The sequence below is a fragment of the Xiphophorus couchianus genome, chromosome 22, assembly GCF_001444195.1.
Source record: "Xiphophorus couchianus chromosome 22, X_couchianus-1.0, whole genome shotgun sequence".
In the NCBI taxonomy this organism is placed as follows: Eukaryota; Metazoa; Chordata; class Actinopteri; order Cyprinodontiformes; family Poeciliidae; genus Xiphophorus; species Xiphophorus couchianus.
In genome coordinates, this window is record NC_040249.1 from 17,897,244 (window position 1) to 17,905,819 (window position 8,576).

General features: G+C 40.1%; 1 long non-coding RNA gene across 1 annotated transcript; it reads right to left on the bottom strand.

Annotated features, from left to right (window-relative positions):
• Window positions 1-412: 412 nt before the first annotated feature.
• LOC114137954 (uncharacterized) lies at window positions 413-8,338 on the bottom strand. Its single transcript, XR_003594139.1, has 2 exons — window positions 1,472-8,338; window positions 413-1,393 (listed from the first exon to the last, which is right to left on the bottom strand). It is a non-coding gene; the product is annotated as an uncharacterized LOC114137954 (long non-coding RNA).
• Window positions 8,339-8,576: the final 238 nt, after the last annotated feature.

An 8,576-nucleotide genomic window follows, 5' to 3' on the forward strand; every position in this document is an offset into this window, starting at 1 on the left:
AAACAAACGGTTTTGCTCTAAAGAACGCTAAAATAACTTTGAGATGAATCCGAAGATCATTTCTGCAGGTTATAAATGAGAACAGCTAGCTTATTTTAAAAATTAAGATCCTGAAATAATTTGTGTTTCTTCATTTACAGTAAAATGTTAAAGGGGTGAGAGCTAGAACATAATCTAAGTTATAAAAACTGGCAGAATTTTTCTATTTTGGGGTTTTGAAACTCATCAAATGTCCTTTAATAAACATTTTTACACTTTTGAATGGTGGAATGAATATCAATCCATCCCTCAAAATGGTCAAAAGCTAATTTTCCCATGTTTTTTTTCTGAAAAAAGCAGACGTTGATTCATCTTTAGATAATCCAGCGCTGTTTTGTCGGCCCTCCCAGAGAGTAAATCACAGATAACAAACTGAAGTTCGGTGTGTTTATTTTATCAACAAGGATTCTGGAAACTTCTGCCCCAAACAGCAGAAGTTGGGGCAGAATGGAGATTGTAATATAATCGCAAATCCAGCAACTAGAACAAAAAAACAAAATAAAAAAACTCACTAAACCCAACACGTACAGATATAAATACATAAAGGTAACAAAATGTTTGCAGTTTTCATGGGTTTTCATGAAAAAACCCACAATAGAATGGCAGCAATGGAATAAAATAAGACAAACTCTGCACTTTCTTTTCTTCAATTTTCACAAATATAAAATCTTCATGTATTTAAAATCATCTTATTTTTCTTAATGTAAAAAATAAAGTTTTTCCTATGTTCTGAATCCAAAAAGTAGCTTATTTTATTTAGCCTATAAGTACAGCTGGTAAAAGAGCTATTTTTTTAATAATCATGTTCTGATTATGACTGGGGATATTTTAAAGTTAAATTTCCCAGACCAATTAAATCTTATTTATGCTAAATTAAAATGCCAGGAAGATATTAACAACTTGTGACCTTTAGCCTGGAATTTTCTTCACTAATCTTTTGGCCATCAGTCCTCCCAATACAAAAGTGACTCATATTTAGACAAGAAATTCATCATCTACTGCTTCTATTATTGTTTTTGTTAAAGCAGAAGTCAGTTTTGCTCCCAAATTTATGTGCCTGAAAGGTTTATTTAGATGAATTGCTTCACAGTTGTGCTGTTTTACATAAAGGAGGGGAAAAATGTCACATGAAACAAGTTAGACACCAAAACCCCAGCCAAAATCCCCTGAAGTAAAAGTGTAGGTTTGAACTGGAGGAGTGTCCCAGCAGTTCAGATTCCTCTCCCTCTCTTTCTTGCTCTCTCTCTCTCTCTCTCTCTCTCTCTCTCTTTCTTTCTCTCCGTCTCTCATCTGGGCTCATTCCAGCTCGTTGCAGCTTAGCCTCGGGCTTTGGGTGAGGCAATGCGTCTGAAACCTGCAGACACAAAGCAGGATATGTTTGTGCAAGTCCATGTGACATTGGAAAGAGGAAGCAAGATGTTTAGTCACGTACCCTCATCCGCCTCGCCCATCTACACAGAACATGAGGCCATTTGGCTCCCTGCCTGCGGCCATGATCATGCACTGTGGCATGGGGCCCTTCTTCAAAAGGCTTTCCGTAAACAAAGTAAGACACTTCTGCTCCCGATCTATCTGCACCGAGCACGGGGAAGTTATATTCCCCTGTACACAACTGTCACAAGTTTGAGTTTAATTGTAAACTGCTATGTTTCCATCTCCGCTTTCTCTCAACTCCCTGTCCTCGCTGGGTGAGCAACAAAAGAATGTGGAGCTGGGCCTTTACGGCGCGGTTGGGAAATAGCTGTTGCGAGGGACAAAATAAACAAAAGTCTTTCCTTGAGACTGGTGGAAAACAGTTGCCTATCGCTTTGATCCTTTTTGCTTTTCCACTCCGTCGACGTTTGTGTAAGCAAATAGCTGCAGGACCAAGCAGCTATTATGCAAGACAGAGGCATGCCGGGATTTATTTCAATCTAAATGACCTGATTTATTATTATTATTATTATTATTATTATTATTATAAAAAGAAGAAGAAACAGAAGAAGAAGAATGTTGCTATAAATCACAGAGGCAGCAAAAGTCTGGGAGGTAGTCAAACATGACCAGATGGCCCTGACTGGCGATGTAAACCGTGTATACAGTAGAAAAAGAACAGTGCAACCCGACTGGTGGCCGTCTGATGTGAGCCTCCACTAAACCAGATGGAGCGGCTGTATAATTCATCCTCTAGCTTCGTTTTGTGACTGTAGATCGAGACATGTGGGAGCTAAATAAAGCCTGAGCGGTAGGTGATGGCCAGGGGAATACCCAGCATGTGACAGCACCGCGAGCAGGATGAGATGACGTTATTTTTGTCTTAACACTTTCTGAAATGTTATACCGCACTGGGAAGGCGTTGTAAATTCTTTGTGAAGTTTTCCACTTCAGCTCAGGTCTGGATTTGTTTGTTTGTTTGTTTGTTTGTTTGTCTGTTTGACCCAGCCACAATGTGCGTTATTCAACCTTTTTTTTTCACATTAACTGCTGAGGTAAGCAGATTAAACTGTAACCGTCTGTGCCAACCTGGAGGGAGGCTGGAACAGGACAAGAGTACACATGGCACTTTCTAATAATGACATTTCCCTGAGAATATGCACTCTAAATACGGAGCATCACACATCTTCCACCATGCTTCACATGACGTACCGATATTGCGGCAAAGATTAATAAATGTATATTGAGTAGAGGAAATAGTTATCTTACGTCGCACAGTTTCAATACGCAAGAAGGAATTTTTTGTTTTGTTGCTTTGGCAACAAACACAGTGGTGTCCCTGAGGGAGGGGCAAGAGGAGGCCATGGCCCCAATGTAAATCCCAAATAAAAAAACATAAATAAAAAAATGTTTGTTTCTTTTTCTATTTTTTTAGCTGGACCTCACTAAATTTTTTTGCCGGTCTGATCTCGCCACCCCTATAAAAATTTTCTGTGGGTCACCACAGCATCACAGACCCTCTACCATGCCTTACATTGGCCCTGAGGAAAGTATAGTGTGATATAGGCTAAGCAATGCACCAATTTGCCAATTCACCAATTTGCTTACGTCACACAGGTCTTATACGCAAGACTTCCTGTAACTTTGGAGGAGAAACAGGACTACAGCATCACAGACACTATGCTTAATTTTGGGCATGAGGTACTTATATTGCAGTAAATGTTTAAATGCTTGCTTAATTCACATCGTTTTGTGTGTTAGAATTAGCCATGGTGATTATCGACTAGACTAGCTGCCGTATATATCCTGGTAGTGGTGCTATTTTTAGCTGCTCTCTTACGCTGGAAGGATTAGTGTACTGATTTTAATTTGAGGAGATAGGAAACATAATGAGCTTTCTTTCGTCTTGTTGTCAGTGTATAGTTTGGAAACTTTTCATTGATTTTTCAATTTCACATTATGACAGCAGAAATCATGTGCAGCATATGGACAGTGTTGCAACAGCAAAAAGCGTAATTTAAGGAGTCAGTTTTAATAAAAATCTGAAATGGTGGATTTGAAATAAGATGGAGGGTGGACGGCAAGAGGGGAAAAATGTGCTGGGCGGCTGGAATCTGGGGGCTGGAGGCTGCAGAGGTGATGTCATTGGCCAGAGCAAGAGGCGAGTGAAAAACAAGTCTCTCTCTTTATTCTGATCCTCTTTGCAGTCCCAGCAGGGAAGGAGGGGGGTGGTGGCTGGCAGCCGGCCAAGGCAAGGGCTGCTGGGAAATGGCAAAGGATGCCAAGCAGGCCCCACCGCCAACATTAGAAGCTCACATCTTTGTTCTCAGAAACCTGGTGTGCTGCCAAAGGCCTCATTTCAGCTCCATGGCATGATTACACTGGATGTAGGCCAACTACTGAGAGCTCTCCCTCTCTTTCTCCCCCCCTCCCTCCTCTCCATCGCTCTCTTTTTCCACTGCCTTCAAAAGCTTTCTGCCAAACATGCAGCAGTTGCCATGGCTGCAGAGAACCGAGCATAAAAAAGGAGAGTAATGAGTCAGGCCTGGACCCAGATGTGCCACATGTGTATCCATTTAGAAAAAAAAAAAAAAACAAGATGGTAACGCATCCTTTTAATCTGCCCGCCTCTGCTGGGGACAGACGACTCGGTGAAAGGTGCAGCACCGAGGGGGAGGGAGGAGGGAAAAAATCCCCGCAGAAAAAGAAAAAAAATGTAAATGAACATCATTGTTTTCACTTCCATTTTTAAACAGAAGGTAGTTTCAGTGGCTTGCTGCTGTGTCGACTCAGTTTGACAACCAGGAACAGAAAGCACTGAGGTTTAAGTTGAAGTAAGCTTTCACATACAGCTAGCTGTCGTCATAGCTTCCCGTCCGATGGAAAACCCCCAGATATTTTCAGTCACAACCAGGCGTTGATGTAAACAACCTCCGCGTCCAAATCATCTGCTGCATTATCACGTCTCTCTCTAGTTGTTGCCCTTAAAAGGAGGTTTGAATCCTGAGTCACAGCTGTTGTGTTCAGAATGCTGCGCTGGCTGTGTGACTGGCTCAGAGAATATGGTGAAAATGTGACTCTGCTGCATAACGCCTCATGCACACAAACACATTTATAGTTTCCAGCGGGCCAGCGGCATCACCCACATCCACTCCTGCAGTAAGACTGCAGTGCTCCCTCTGCACCTGGTTTGCTCTTGCAGGCTTCAAGGGGACTTTATGTGTGTATGTTAAATAAATGCTTCACCAGCCATGTGCAAAAAAACAAAACAAAAAAAAAAACACCACCAGCATGCGCCACCCTGTGTCTTTGAGACATTTAGACATATCTTGACCTTTTTCATCCCATTAGAATCTGAAATGAGTAACTACTGAATGTAAACTATTTTACAAATGGAAGACATAAAAAAAGAGGTGGGTCGAGCACCCATTGTACTTAATTAAGATTTAAGAAAAAGCATTTGGTAAAAAGGCTACTCAATTATGAAGTAGCTAATCAAAATATAAGTCATTTAATATTTAAAAATGTCATAATCAAACAGACCAAAATATAAAGCTTTGTGAATATGTTGGTGTTTTAAAGATCCAAGTGAAAGAAATTCATATAAATAATTACAAAATAACAAAATCAAGCCTTTTTGTTGTTTTTCAAAATCAAATTCTTTCAATCTAAAACTTATGAAACTTGTCTGGTGACTTTATGGTTAAAACAACCTTGTTCTTCAATTAGTGAAGTTAGTCACAGTGAGTAGAGCATCCAGAAATTTTAATCAGGAGCAACAGTACTTCATAATAAAATTACTCAAGTAGAAGTAAAATGTACAGCGTAGTAAAAACACTCTTAAAAGTACATTTTTCACCCCACAATGTAATTAGAGAAAATGTAACAAACTACTACTCAACTCTCCATAAAAACAACCGCTAACATGCCCACATCTAACGATGCAAGCAAGGTTTCCTTGATAGCAGATCGCAACATGATAAAAGAAGTCTCCAAAAATGCTAATATGTCATTGCATGGCCTACAGCAACCTCGTGCTACTGTTGATATGAAAGTTCATATCTATGCAATCAGAGAAAGAAAGAGGAAGCGTTTGTTTTCTGGAAAAAGATGAAAGCCACACTAACATTTGTCAGAGATACCATAGAGAAAAACCAGGATGTCTGCAATAATAATATCAGACATCCTGGTCTGCAATATTATTTGGAAATATGAGACTAAACACCAGAATAGAAGAGATGTCTGACAGGAAATAAATATTACGTTCCAAGAAAATAACTGTGAAGCACAGAGGTGAAAGTGTCATGATTTGTAGCAGAAGCTCTCTTTCAAAGAATCCAGCATGAATTGTACTGTTTCAGAGGTTGCTTTAAGAAAATGTGAACCCGTCTGTGAAAAATGTATTTAAAAAAACTAAACAATAAATCCACCCAGGACTGGCTGCAAACTAAGACATGGAAAATCAAAGCACAGATTGTGACTACAAGCAAGTTGGGTAAGAAACCAGATGGTTATAGTCAATGATCTCTGAGCTAAAGTAGGTAGCGCTAGTTTATAGGGTAGGCCTTACTTTTTCTCCTAATTCTGCTCATTTCTGTTGAGGTGTGACTAAAACAAGCATCACTTTTTGTTGTTTAACAGCAATCAATTCATTTCCATAGATAAAAACGTGGAATTACACACCAATATGTTAACATTTCCTAATAAAGAACTGAATATTTAATGGGGTGTCCTCATTGTTTCTCCTGGCTGAATATGGAGCTTTTTCCTTACACTTTCCATCGATTCCAGAGTGAGTTGTATTTTCTTGGTTATGTAACTTCCTCCTGTGAGCCAAAATAAAACTTTCCCAAAGTAGGCCTATCCCTCACAGTATCTCCTGTCTATTTTGGACCTTCTTTGTTTGGAAATGGACTCTGACATCCCGTCGGTGCTGCAGTTAATACAGAGGCTCAGCTTTCAGGCCGCATAATATATTCAAGTGTGGGTGTCATCTTCTTTGCGCTGCTGTCCTTTCTTGTCTTTTTATCAAGGTAGAACATAACTGCTTTATATTTTCTTCTTTTACAGCCAGAGTTTTAGAAACCTTCATTGTGTAGCTGTGTATTTATAGGCCCTTTATTTAGGAGATATTTCTAGGCTGCCACTATTGGAAGAAGATCAAAGGCAGCTGCTTTTCTGGTGCCTTGAAAGCAAAAGGCTTTAGTGATTACAAATAGCATGATGTGTGATTGTGAGGAAGACTAAGAATAGCGAAGGCTGGCCTAATTGGAAAACTTCATCTGGCCTCTCTTTGTGGAGAATTGATCAGAGGTGGCATGTGGCTTCTCCTTCTGCATGGGGAAAATAAAGGAAGAGCATGGATAATGCAACAGTAGCACATCGCTTACAGATGTTGTGGTTGAATTTGGAGAGCGGTACAGCTTTGGTTTCCCTGCAATTTACTTCTAAATTCATTCTCCTCCTCGGCAGTGATCATCAATCAGCCGAGGTCGGCGTCACAGATTCCACAGATGCTTCCCTGCCCTTCTCTCTTTGATTGTCTGGTTTGTAGACAATGTTCCAGCCTACGGTGCTGCGAGCTCGCCAGAAGCGTCCTTCCTCGCCTTTCCCATAAAAGCGCAAGTTGTCACGACGGCGTGGAAGTCATTATCAGGCCTGCGGTATTTGCAAGGCCTGGCTCCCTGAGCAGCTGCCGAGGACGGTTTGTCACGTTCAGCCTCCTGCCGCAGTGGAGGATGTAAAGGGGGCAGGACACCAACGCCGTCTCCCTGTCTGGGTGATAAACTCCCTGAAACCGCAGCGTCTGTGGGGCATCTGAGCGCATGATGTCTCACCTTCCCTTCATCCAACTTCAAAGCAACACGTCAGGGAAACGCTCGGCCGTGACGGGCTGAAATAGAAAATGGAGCACTGATGATAAGTGCTGCTGAGTAGATGTGAAGTTGAGGAGAGCTAAGACAAATTGGTCATAGTTTCATACTTTTGTTCAACTTTGATTCCGTCCTCGGAGCGCACAAATTGCTGTAGCTCTTGCCAGGATTTTCATATTTTCATCTAGACTACAGAGCTTTGTGAAACTATTCTTGCCTTTTGAAATTTTCCACATTTGGTCACGTTACAACAAGGTATGCCGATACAAATATCTGAGGTATTGGATACTGATCCAATACAGAAAAACGTGCCTTAAAACGCTTTGTTTTTCTAAACACAGACATAAGCGTACTGAATTACAAATTTTCTTGATAACTATGCACTAGTACACCAGACATAAAGGCACTGATAGCTTCACAAGTTTGGTTAAACATGTAAAAACAACACAACTTTAATTTGATCAGTCAGTGAAATTCTGAATAAATAGTAAAGACTGAAACTGACGAAAAACAACAGGCTGGCTACAGTCAACTATGTAAAACTAAACTACAGTAAACCTTCTTTCGAATGGTTCAAATAGTGCAAATAGATAACAAAGCATAGAATTAGACTGAATAGATCACAGCTAAAAGTCCAGCTGGGACATGGCCGACAATCTAAGCTAATAAAAGATTTAATTAGAGAAGCAGCCAATGGACCCAACGTAACTCAGGAGGAGCTGCAGAGCGCCGACGCTCAGGTGGGAGAATCTGAAGAGATCAATATCAGTCGTTTACTAAAACAAAGAGTGAAAAGAAGGAAGACATTGTTAAATAGAGACATAGAAGTTTCTGTTTGCACCTTGTAGGCACAGCAAAAATATGGAAGACGAACAGATAGATTAGATTTAGACAAACACCTTGAATAAAATGGACACCCAAGATTCGCGGGGGTTAGGAACCAAAACCGTCTGCGAGTAGCTAAAGTCAGCGAACACTTGAAGCTTATAATGCTTCATTTAATAATTCAAACACCAAATATACCTAAATGTTTAGTAATACTCTTAGTGGAAAATGTCTTATCACTACTAATATCTACAGCCAGGAAAATTAAAGAAATGAATCTGTGGCAATATTTGAATATTGACCTGCTTATCAGGAAAAGAAATAAAGTAAAATTCAATAAACTGAATCAAGGAATTTACATTTCACTCCCTGTATCATTATGTAATTATATAATTACGTATCACATTGAAATGTACGGGTGTGACG